We start from the raw sequence: 10,000 nt of genomic DNA, 5'->3' as shown, positions 1-10,000 counted from the left end.
AGAGACAAATGCACTCTGCAGCATAGTAATTCAGTGGCTCCGAGTCAAGTTTACTGTTGTCTCATTTCTACTAATCATTGAAAAATTCCCTGTGAAATAATTATCCCTAAAACAATCAAGACAGTATATCTCTATAAAGGAGAGGATCGATTTAACAACAAACTCTATATTTATCTGTATTGATTAGAGGGCATTCAGTGTAATTTTAGTGAATTATGTTTGGCTTTCATTTCCCAGTAGAAATTTTTCTTGTGATGATCAAAAGGTAAATTGCAAACTACTACACGGTCTTTTGTGCGTTACCTACATAACATCCAACTATTACTTTTCAAAGAAACATTGACGTAAGAAAGGTTTTTTTTACATACGATGTCTTATTATAAAAATCATATGACTGAGTTTATAACACTTACCTAAGAGCCTGATGTCATCTTCTCAATTCATTAATACAGAAATCAGGACTGCACTAAAGAGTCTGTGCTAAAGGAACAAATCCAAGATCATCTTATGAGAATAGAATTAGAAAGATTAAGAAAGTAATATGATTTTTCTTCTTAAATAGGAGTAGTTTCAAAGGAGCTGTTAACACTTTCATGTCTGAAACTTTCTTACTGGCAAGAAGGAGAATGAAAAGAATCAGAGAGATTCAAAGACAATTTAGAGTAGCTGTAAGTCTGACACCACTGCTGATACAATTTAATTGAGGACTAATTGGAACTAAAAAGGCTAGCTATTTTGTCAACTGCTTGTATATTAGTTCCAGTCATTTTTAATCTGATGTAACAGTGATAAAGAGTCTAACTTACTTTGTTTAGTTAATAACATTAGGCCAGAAAGAATCACCTAGTCATTTTATGTTACCCAATACACTGCTAATATAAATAATGTCTAATTACACTGACTACATACTCCCATGAAATGACCAATTAGAACATTTGCTGATTCTAAATGTTCACTGTTAGAGTCATTTCCACAGGCTTTCTGCTGGTTGGATTCATAAATTCTACCCCAGCTGGTAGGATGCATAAGGGCAGTTAGTTTCAACTAACAAAGGACAAAGGACATTTAAATACTCAGACACAGTGTACAGTGTTCACATGCAAAAATATATCTACTTAAAATGTGGGTTTTTTTTGTATTTTCTGGGAGTATGTAATACTATACATTTATATACTCTTCTTGCTGAATAAAGCAGGTCATACTGCATGTTCAAGGCTCATATGATAAAGGAAGCATGTGCTGGCATTTTAATATTTAGACCAACAAATTTAGTGATTTGTATTCACTTTCAAAGACGATTTGTTGGCTGTGATCTGAAGCTGGAATGTATAATACCAGAAGAGTCTCTTATTTATTTTCATTACTTTACTGATGAGTCAATAAATGCCCCTTGAAAACGTCAGTTCAGCACATACCAACATTTTATAAAGCAACACAATCTGACAATAATATTGACAGCAATTGTGTTAAACTCAAATTAAAATCAAAATAGAAAAATAAAATAAATGAGAACAATCTCTTGTCTACAGAAAAATTGCTGACAGTGTAAAAGTTGCATTTTTAATGATTGAATGATTATCTCTTAAGTAATCATGCTGAAAAAATTGCCTGTTACATTAAAGTAAATAACAGTACATCAGTATGTGCATTACAGTATCTAATTAACACAGAGTATTAGAAATATTTGAAACAGACATAGTTATCTAGGCAGGTTAAATAAAAGAAATACATTTACAAGGGCTTCAACTAATGCACATAATATAGTCAAACAAAAATTCAATACTGTAAAAGTATCTGAAAATATCAATGTTAAATTCCTCTGAAGGTGTCTAAAATACCTGGCTGCCACACATGTCTGTATTGTGCAAGGTCTCAATCCTTCTCCCACTTAAATGAGTATAAATGTTGCCACTCAGGTCAGCAGGCTAGCATTGGGTGCTTTTCCTATTCTTAGGTGATGTCCTAAACATTACTAACCTACTTACATAAAAGTTTCTTCTTGGAATAAAAGGCAGCATGACAAACCACAGATCTGACCATTAGAATTGTTTTAGAAAATTAAATTGTAACTTAAAAACCCCATTGTGTAAATAATTACCATTTGCTAAAATTAACAAATGTTCTTTTAAATTAATTGGTATATGCTGAATGTGTGCTACTTTGTCTTATCCAGGATATTTAAAAATGAAATATATGATAAACTTTGTCTTATTGTAATTAGATTAATAAAAGAGAGTAATTAGAAGACTTACATTTTTTTCTAAGAGCTAGAAATTATTAAACTATCCAGAAAAGAAGCAAAGCTTTTATACAAAAAAAAAAAAATCATTCTTTGAGCTGAATTACGATAAATCAATAAGACTGTTTTTGTTCAATAAGTAATAATTGTCTTCATATAAACTGAAAATATTGTTTGGAATGATTAATATACAATGCTGCATTATGCATTTGGGAGTGTCAATGCATAATTTTTAGTTCTAATGTTATTATGTAATTGAGAGAACATGTTCATTTGCCCTAATAACTACTAAGATGCACTTAATAAAATGAAATGTAATAATACTTGTAATTTAATCTATTCATGGAAGTAATTTTAAAAGTCTACCATTCTCCTTAATGTGGATAACATTCATAATTTATAAAGTGTTGTGATGCAGAATTGACAATGCCATTGTTTTTTACACTTTGAGATGATTCTGCAGCCTTCATTATCTGCATACCAACCTCAGGATTATCAAGGGCAAACAAAAGATAATTAACACCAGAAACAGGCAAATGCAGGAGCTACTGAGTGAGGGATTTCATTTAATGCAGAACCTTTGAAAACTGGGAAATGGAATAACTATTCAACACCTTCTTTTTCCCTATTGCAAAAAACAATTTTAATATGGGGTTGTTTTCTAAATTTTATGTGTCTTTTTTTGCTCTAAAACTATATTGGCATGTTCAACCTCAGATACATTCAGTAAATGATTATGTTAAAGACAAGTATTTTTTTCAAGTGCTGTGTGCAAATTTTCTGCAGTGTTTTTTTTCTTTGGCTTTTTCTTTGGGGGGGGGGAGGGGGGAGTGTTTTCTTATTTTTCGTCTAGAACAGCAGACAGGTAGCTGGTATACATAGTCAAATCCTATACTTTCAGTTGTCCATAGCAAGTCTGCAAATAAATCACTTAACTGCTCCGTGCCTATTGTACAGTATTCTAAGATAGGGTTGAAAACTTTCACCACAAGAATGTGATAAACGAATAAGGTGTGGGTTTATGTGTTAATACCCTGAAGGAAAAAGCATCTGAGACTCCCAATGGCATTTTTATATGTACTCACAGCAGAACAATAAAGGTTTATTAAATGCTGATATAGGTCCAAGACAGTATATTTCAAACAGTGAGAATAGTTGAAACTTTTTTATTTTTGCACAAGGAATCTTGACTATGATTCTGCATTGCACTGTAAAAGGTTTGCTATGTAACTAATAATTTCAAAAATTAATCAGTGAATATCCTCCACAAAGAGAACCATTTGAATGCAAGGCAAAGAAGCATTGTATCATTAGACTCTTATCAGTCAATGGGCATCCTTCTACAAATGGTCCAGGCAAAGTAATTTTACAAATGGAAATATAGGACAGTGATATCCAGAGTTTCACGTAATTTACAGATGCTGATGACAGTCCAACTCCCCGCCCCTTACTTACATATGAAATTCTTATTAAAGGGGAATGTGATTATTAGCCTATGAGCTATCCATACAAGATTTAGCCGTTTGTGTTTAAATAGTATGATATATTGCCATAACTTCACTTTTTACATTTTAGAACTGAAAATACCTGATAAGTAATTGATCCAAAAATAATGTGCAAACAGTAGGAGCTTGCTTTCAGTCCAGCTCAATGGGCTGACAGCACTCTATATAGGAATGAGGGTTAACACATTCAGGACATAAATGCAAGACAACTCGATGAATCTTGTTCTCTTTCCACAAGATATGATGTCAGCTATAGCAGTATTTTCAGTATCAGGATGGTTTCTCATTTCTGCTGCACTGACCTTTTCCTCTGATCCTAACCCTCACTGGTCAGTGGTAGGCATCAGGAGGTGAGCATGACAGAAATGCCCATATGAACCTGGCCAGGCACTGAGCACACTGCCCCTCAGACAAAACCCAGTGCCAGGGAGAGGCTGAGGCCAAGGCCCAGTGCTCTCTCCATATCATCAGTTCAGTTCTTATAGCCAGATAAATCAAAGTATGCAAGTCCCTAAAATCACTCAGACAGCTGTGTGGTTGACGGTAAACTCAACATGAGCCAACACTGTGCCCTGGGGGCCAAAAGGGCCTAGGGTATACTGAGCTGCACTGAGCACAGCAGAGCTAACCAAGTTGAAGAAGAAACTCTGTTACAATACATAGTACTGGTGCCATTTTCGCTTGAGTATTGTATGTAGTCTGGGGCTACACAATATAATGATATAAAAATATCACAACATGACCAAGGGAAGGCAAAAAAGATGGTGAAAGGACTAGATGGCATGACTTATGAGGAGCAGCTGAGGATACTCTGCTTTTTCAGTTTAGAGAAGAGGAGGCTGAAGGATAATTTCTGTCTACAACTTCCTCATGATGGGGAGCAGAGAGGGATGGAACAATCTTTTCTTTCTGATGCCTGGTGAGGGAATGGCTTAACACTGTACCAGAGGAAATACAGAGTGGATTTTATGAAAAAAATCTTCACTGAGAGGGTAGTCAAACACTGGAACAAACCCTCAAGAGGAATGGTCAAAGCTCCAAGCCTGATGGTCTTTGAGTGTTTAGACAATGCTCAACTTTATGGTTGAACCTTTTTTTTATATGGTTTAACTTTTAGGTTGTTTCATGTGGAGGCAAGAGTTGTACTTAATGATCCCCATGGGTCCCTTCCAATTCAGGATATTCTATGAATCTAAAATTCTAAGTACCAGGACTCTCAGGCACTGAGTTGTCATTCTTTGCGTCTTTAGTTTCAAGATACTTATGAAAAATAGATCTCCAAACTCTTCACATTCTCAGCTGGGGAGCTTGGAAATTTGGGAAAATTTAAGAATCAAGATGCTGAAACTCCTAAGTGCTATGAGAACCTATTTTTCTTTTATTTTAATTAAAATTCCTTTTTTTTTCAAAGGACATTGGCTTTAGTTCTGTAAACATTTGTATACACGCTTTTTAGCCTAAGATCTTTAAAAAAAAAATCTACCATGTCTGGACAAGACACAGTGTCCTTTGATCTAATAGAGAATATCAGTTCTTTCACATAATTTTATTTATCTTTTATTTATTTAAAAGCCCTTGTCCTTTCATTGGATTTATCTTATGTTTAATTCCACTTCCCTGAAGGAAAATAAGACATACTCGCTACCATCTGCCAGGTTACTGTAAATACATTTTATAGAGTATGGTACCTTTTTATTTACACAGAGGAAAATACAACATCAAAGTAGATGCAGCTTGGTTAGTAGGTGATGCAAAGAGTACACCATGCTACCAGACAGTGGCAGTGGACAGCTGTAGCCCCTATAAGAGCCACTACGCTCCATGAAGCCACCCATGTCTCCCAAAACAGAAAAGGCAACCTCTGTTGAGAAAGTTCACAGGACATGCACAAATAGAGTAGGTAATGTAGAGCTTCTCCATTACAGAGACACCTCAGTGAAGCTTTGTTTCTACAGCTTATCCTTCAAACTGCTAATAATAATTATGACAACAATAATGAAACCTGTTTGCTAATCTTCACATGTATTATGAGACTTTTGGGTAGCTGCATTTTCTACACATTTATTTTACCAAGAGACATATTTTGGAAATGTATGTGGTTCTTTCTGGGATGGTGCAGTAATTTAAAGGCACAGCAGTATCTGGTCCTCAGTCTCTGTGAAAAACTTCCATCCATGTTAGTGGGAATTTTGTGATAAAATGAAAACACTAATATGATAGTAAATGCACATGTGTGCATACCAGAGTCAAAATTTGTTCATCAGAACTTGAAAACCTAATAGATAAGATTACTAGAACTAAGTGACTTTTTTTTTTTTGCCTGATAACCCTTATACAAGAATAGAGGACTACTTTTTCAGCTACTGAGTCACAGAATCATAGAATCAGCTAGGTTGGAAAAGACCTTTAAGATCATCAAGTCCAAACAATACTGGGACTGCCAAGACCACCACTAAAACATGTCACTAAGGGCCTCATCTACATGGTCCACACTTTGAGGGATGGTGATTCCACCACTTTACTGGACAGCCTGTTCCAAGGCTTGACAACCCTCTTTGTGAAGAAATTTTTCCAAATATCCAACCTAAACCTCCCCTGGTGCAGCTTAAGGCTGTTACTTCTTGTCTGATCAATTGTTGTTTGGGAGAAGAGATGAACCCCCACCTCACTCCAATCTCCTTTCAGGTAGTTATAGAGAACAATAAGGCTCCCCCTGAGCCTTCTCCACACCAAAAAAAAACCTCAGTTCCCTCAGTCATTCCTCATAAGAATTTTTCTGCAGACCCTACACCAGCTTTGTTGCCCTTTTCTGGACCCTGCCATTGAAAGTAGCATTTCCAGCACCCTGACATTTAAAGTAGCCTACCAATTTGGTGAACTGCTTGAGGTTTATAGACATCCTGGCTTCCATTCCCGCAGATGCACACGTATTCAGAGCTTTAAGGATACATATTCAGGAGAGACCTAGGAGCATCTTACTATGACAACTGAGCAGTCCCAAAGCTGTAGATCCCACATAGACAAAGATCTCAGAGCAAAAGAGTTTCATCAGAACAAAAGAAGCTGCTGCAAGCACACAGTCCTTTCCATGTACCTGTGGAAATGGCTACTTTCAGCTGGTACAGGAATGACAATGAGAAGTAAATTTTCCAGAACTCTTGGAAGAAAGCAGAGAAAGTTTGAGAAGATTGGCAGCAGGTCCCTAATATTTAAAATAATCAACTTACAGTATATCAAATGGATTAGACATAGTGGATATGGGCTGATTTTTCTCCCTTGCAGGTATATTTATGAAAACACAAACACATGCATCCATAAATGTTTTTCCTGAGAAATAAATAATAGTAGACAATAACTCTTTCAGAAAGAACTGCCTTTGCACTATGTTAAAATCAGTGGTCAACTTTTAGCACTGAACCAAGAAAGAATTTTCTGTTTCAAGATGGGCTATGTGTGATAGGAAACACCAAACCCCAGCATTACCTCCTAAGCTTCACCTTCTGTTTATAGGGGTAAGAAGAAGAATGAATAGAGTGTAAAGGTCTTTCAGCACCTTCAGAAATCAAATCTGACACCTGCAGAATTCTGACAATCTGGAAATGATCAAAGGTTTTGCACCTTTGTGCCCCATTGATGCCACAAGTACTTTCCTGGCCAGACACTTGCTGAGTGCTATGTTGTGGCTGCTTCAGATACCCTTAAGATTCTCCTTTGTGTCTTTAGTTTGGACATCCCTCTTGGAACACATTTGAAGTTGGTGGTCAGCTTCATATATGGTCCTCCTTGTGCTTCAATTAACAATTTATGAGAATCCAAAAGAAAAAGTACTTTTCCTTTGCTTATCCTGGATGAGGTTATGCTTCTGGTTCTTCAGTGGTAGGACTTACTGCTTGAATAATTGCAACATGTGCCAGATTTCCAAAACTGCCTACTCAATGACCATAAATTGCAAAATACCTGCAGAAACTGCAAGAACGAAGGAGTGGGTAGATAATCTGCCTCAGTGTGCCATTACAGTAGAAGTTGTTCATACACGTTTTATGAATGTAGTTTTATGTATGTCATTATGGAAATCAAAGGCTAAGCTTGTACTGAGAAAGGTAGACACGTCCCTAACTGAAAGTGATGCCAGCTCTACTCCCTACTTCCAACTGACTGAAGAGCTTTTAAACCTCTTTTACTACATTGATTCTTCTAGCTGTCCATGCACACTGTGTCTTATAATATTATTCAATTGATCTACAGTTGCAAGGGCCAAAGTGGATCTCCAGAGAGAGGGAGAATAATTGCCCAAATTCATCAGTCATGTCAGATAAATGTCTACAACTCAGAGCGAACTCTTGTGAGTGGAGTTGGAGAAAGGAGTAATCTGGAACTCTTTTGAGTGTCTCATTGATGTGAGAATAGACCGAAGAAGCCCTTGTTTGGTGGTCCAATTGTTCAGGGAACACACACTGTTGAAGTTACTGAAGCATATCCATTAATCTGCGTGCTACGTGCTGAATAAAGGGATGAAAAATGCTTGATTCAACCCACAAAATGATTTATTTGAGTTATAGCTGATTTTTTTTTTTTTTTTTTTGAATCAGCAGTGGTTTCCTAGAACGTATTTTGTGTCCAGAAATTCTCAACTCTCAATCAACACTTTTGTGGAATTCTTTCTTTTGTGTGCATTTAGGCTGCAATCTGAAAGAGAGTTTCAAGTCTGAATAATGTAGCTACTAGCTCTGCTCTGAGTCTGTCAAGTAAGGAAAGCAATACCTTAACTTTGCCTATGGACTCACAACAAAGTTTGACCATGGAAAAATATGGTTTGCTTGCACCAGTCATGAAGTCTAAATACCTTTGACTTAAAGAAGCAAATTCTTCCACTCCTATTTGTGACCTCATTTCAAAAAGAATGGAAAGCATTAACTCATCTCTCAAGGAAACAGTGAGGACTATCAACTCCTATACAGAGAAGAATTTAATTATACTGTTTGCCTAGGGGAGGGAGAGGCAAAAAAAAAACCCTATGAGTCAAAATGTCATTTTAGTTTAACAGTTTTTCAGTTTCTTTAACAAACTTCTATTTCAGATAGATAAGCAACAGTGGAAGTTACACTTCAAACTTAGCTGTTTTAACTCTAGTGCAAATGCCTCAAAGGTGATTTGGTGGTTAGCACCCTTAAAGACTCTGGGCTGAGCATCTCATATTTAAGTATGTATCTCCAGTATTGTAAGAGAGGATGAAGATACCTGACAATGCTAAGAGGATCAAGGAGGACAAGTTGCTAATAGTTTATTAAGATAAGAACACTGGTTTGGATTTTTCACCCAACACAAAAAAGTCACACCATTAGAAAGTCTCTTCATTAGTAATCATTATGGATAGATATGCACACTTCAGATTGCATAGCAAGCAATAATTTCATAGTTCCTATGAGGGGCACATATCTCAGTCACTTCTCTATTTATTCAGTACTAGAGATAGACATTGTATTACTTTATGTGTATTTATTCTTTACCTCTGAAAAATAGGTGTGCTTAACAATCCAAATCATGTTCCAATTTCAGAGTTTCATACTACCTGACCAGGAAGAAAAATGGGCCAGTGTGGTGGAAACCAGCAACTATTTTCATCATTTTCAGTTTCATGAAATATAAAATTAATTTCCTGTACTTCAGTCTTACTCTGAGCTATGGCAAAAGATTTCCACACCCCAGATGAGAGCAAGCTTCTCTGTGAAAAAGACTCATCCTTTTTCCACCTTCCCCTTGTAGAGGAACTTCGGCTGGTGCCATGAGCTCCCCTGGGACATTAGATTTGAGAAAAGACTCTGACACAGGTGAGCTGTGGGGGGTCTAGATTTAGGTGCCTGGTTCCTGGAATGGAATTCAGAATTATGCTTAAAATGCTGTGGTTCCCAGCCAAATTCATAGGGAGGGTGAGCCACCTTCAAGTAAAAACCAGACCAGCAGGCTAACAAAAGAATGGGCCAGGCACGGTGCTCAACATTCATGACTAGCTCCACAAAGCCACATATGTACACCAAGGCCCACAGTCCGGAAACCTTGCCAACAGTGGGCACAAATGTTTCTCCTTGCAGCTAAGCAACTCAAACTTGCCAGAGTCAGAAGTGTCCTACCTGTCTGTTTATCATTCATTCTCCCATGTTCTGTTCCCTTCTCTGCCGGGGGGGGCTCAACCTGAGGTGTTATAGGGGTACATCATCCCACCCCCTCACAAAGGATTATTCTTCTCCCTTTGCCAGCA

The 10,000-nt window shown here is 36.9% G+C and overlaps 1 long non-coding RNA gene across 1 annotated transcript in view; it reads right to left on the bottom strand.

Annotated features, from left to right (window-relative positions):
* The window catches only part of LOC134159041 (uncharacterized), a 16,480-nt gene that overhangs the window by 2,319 nt on the left and 4,161 nt on the right, over positions 1-10,000 (bottom strand). The window contains exon 2 of the long non-coding RNA XR_009963006.1: positions 414-480. This is a non-coding gene — a long non-coding RNA (uncharacterized LOC134159041). The remainder of the gene's footprint in view (positions 1-413; positions 481-10,000) is intronic.

The sequence above is a fragment of the Pezoporus occidentalis genome, unplaced genomic scaffold, assembly GCF_034315485.1.
Source record: "Pezoporus occidentalis ecotype Australia unplaced genomic scaffold, CSIRO_AGI_Poc_V1 ctg14, whole genome shotgun sequence".
Taxonomy (NCBI): domain Eukaryota; kingdom Metazoa; phylum Chordata; class Aves; order Psittaciformes; family Psittacidae; genus Pezoporus; species Pezoporus occidentalis.
The sequence above is the reverse complement of the archived record's forward strand: the minus strand, read 5'-3'. Positions and strand labels throughout refer to the sequence as shown.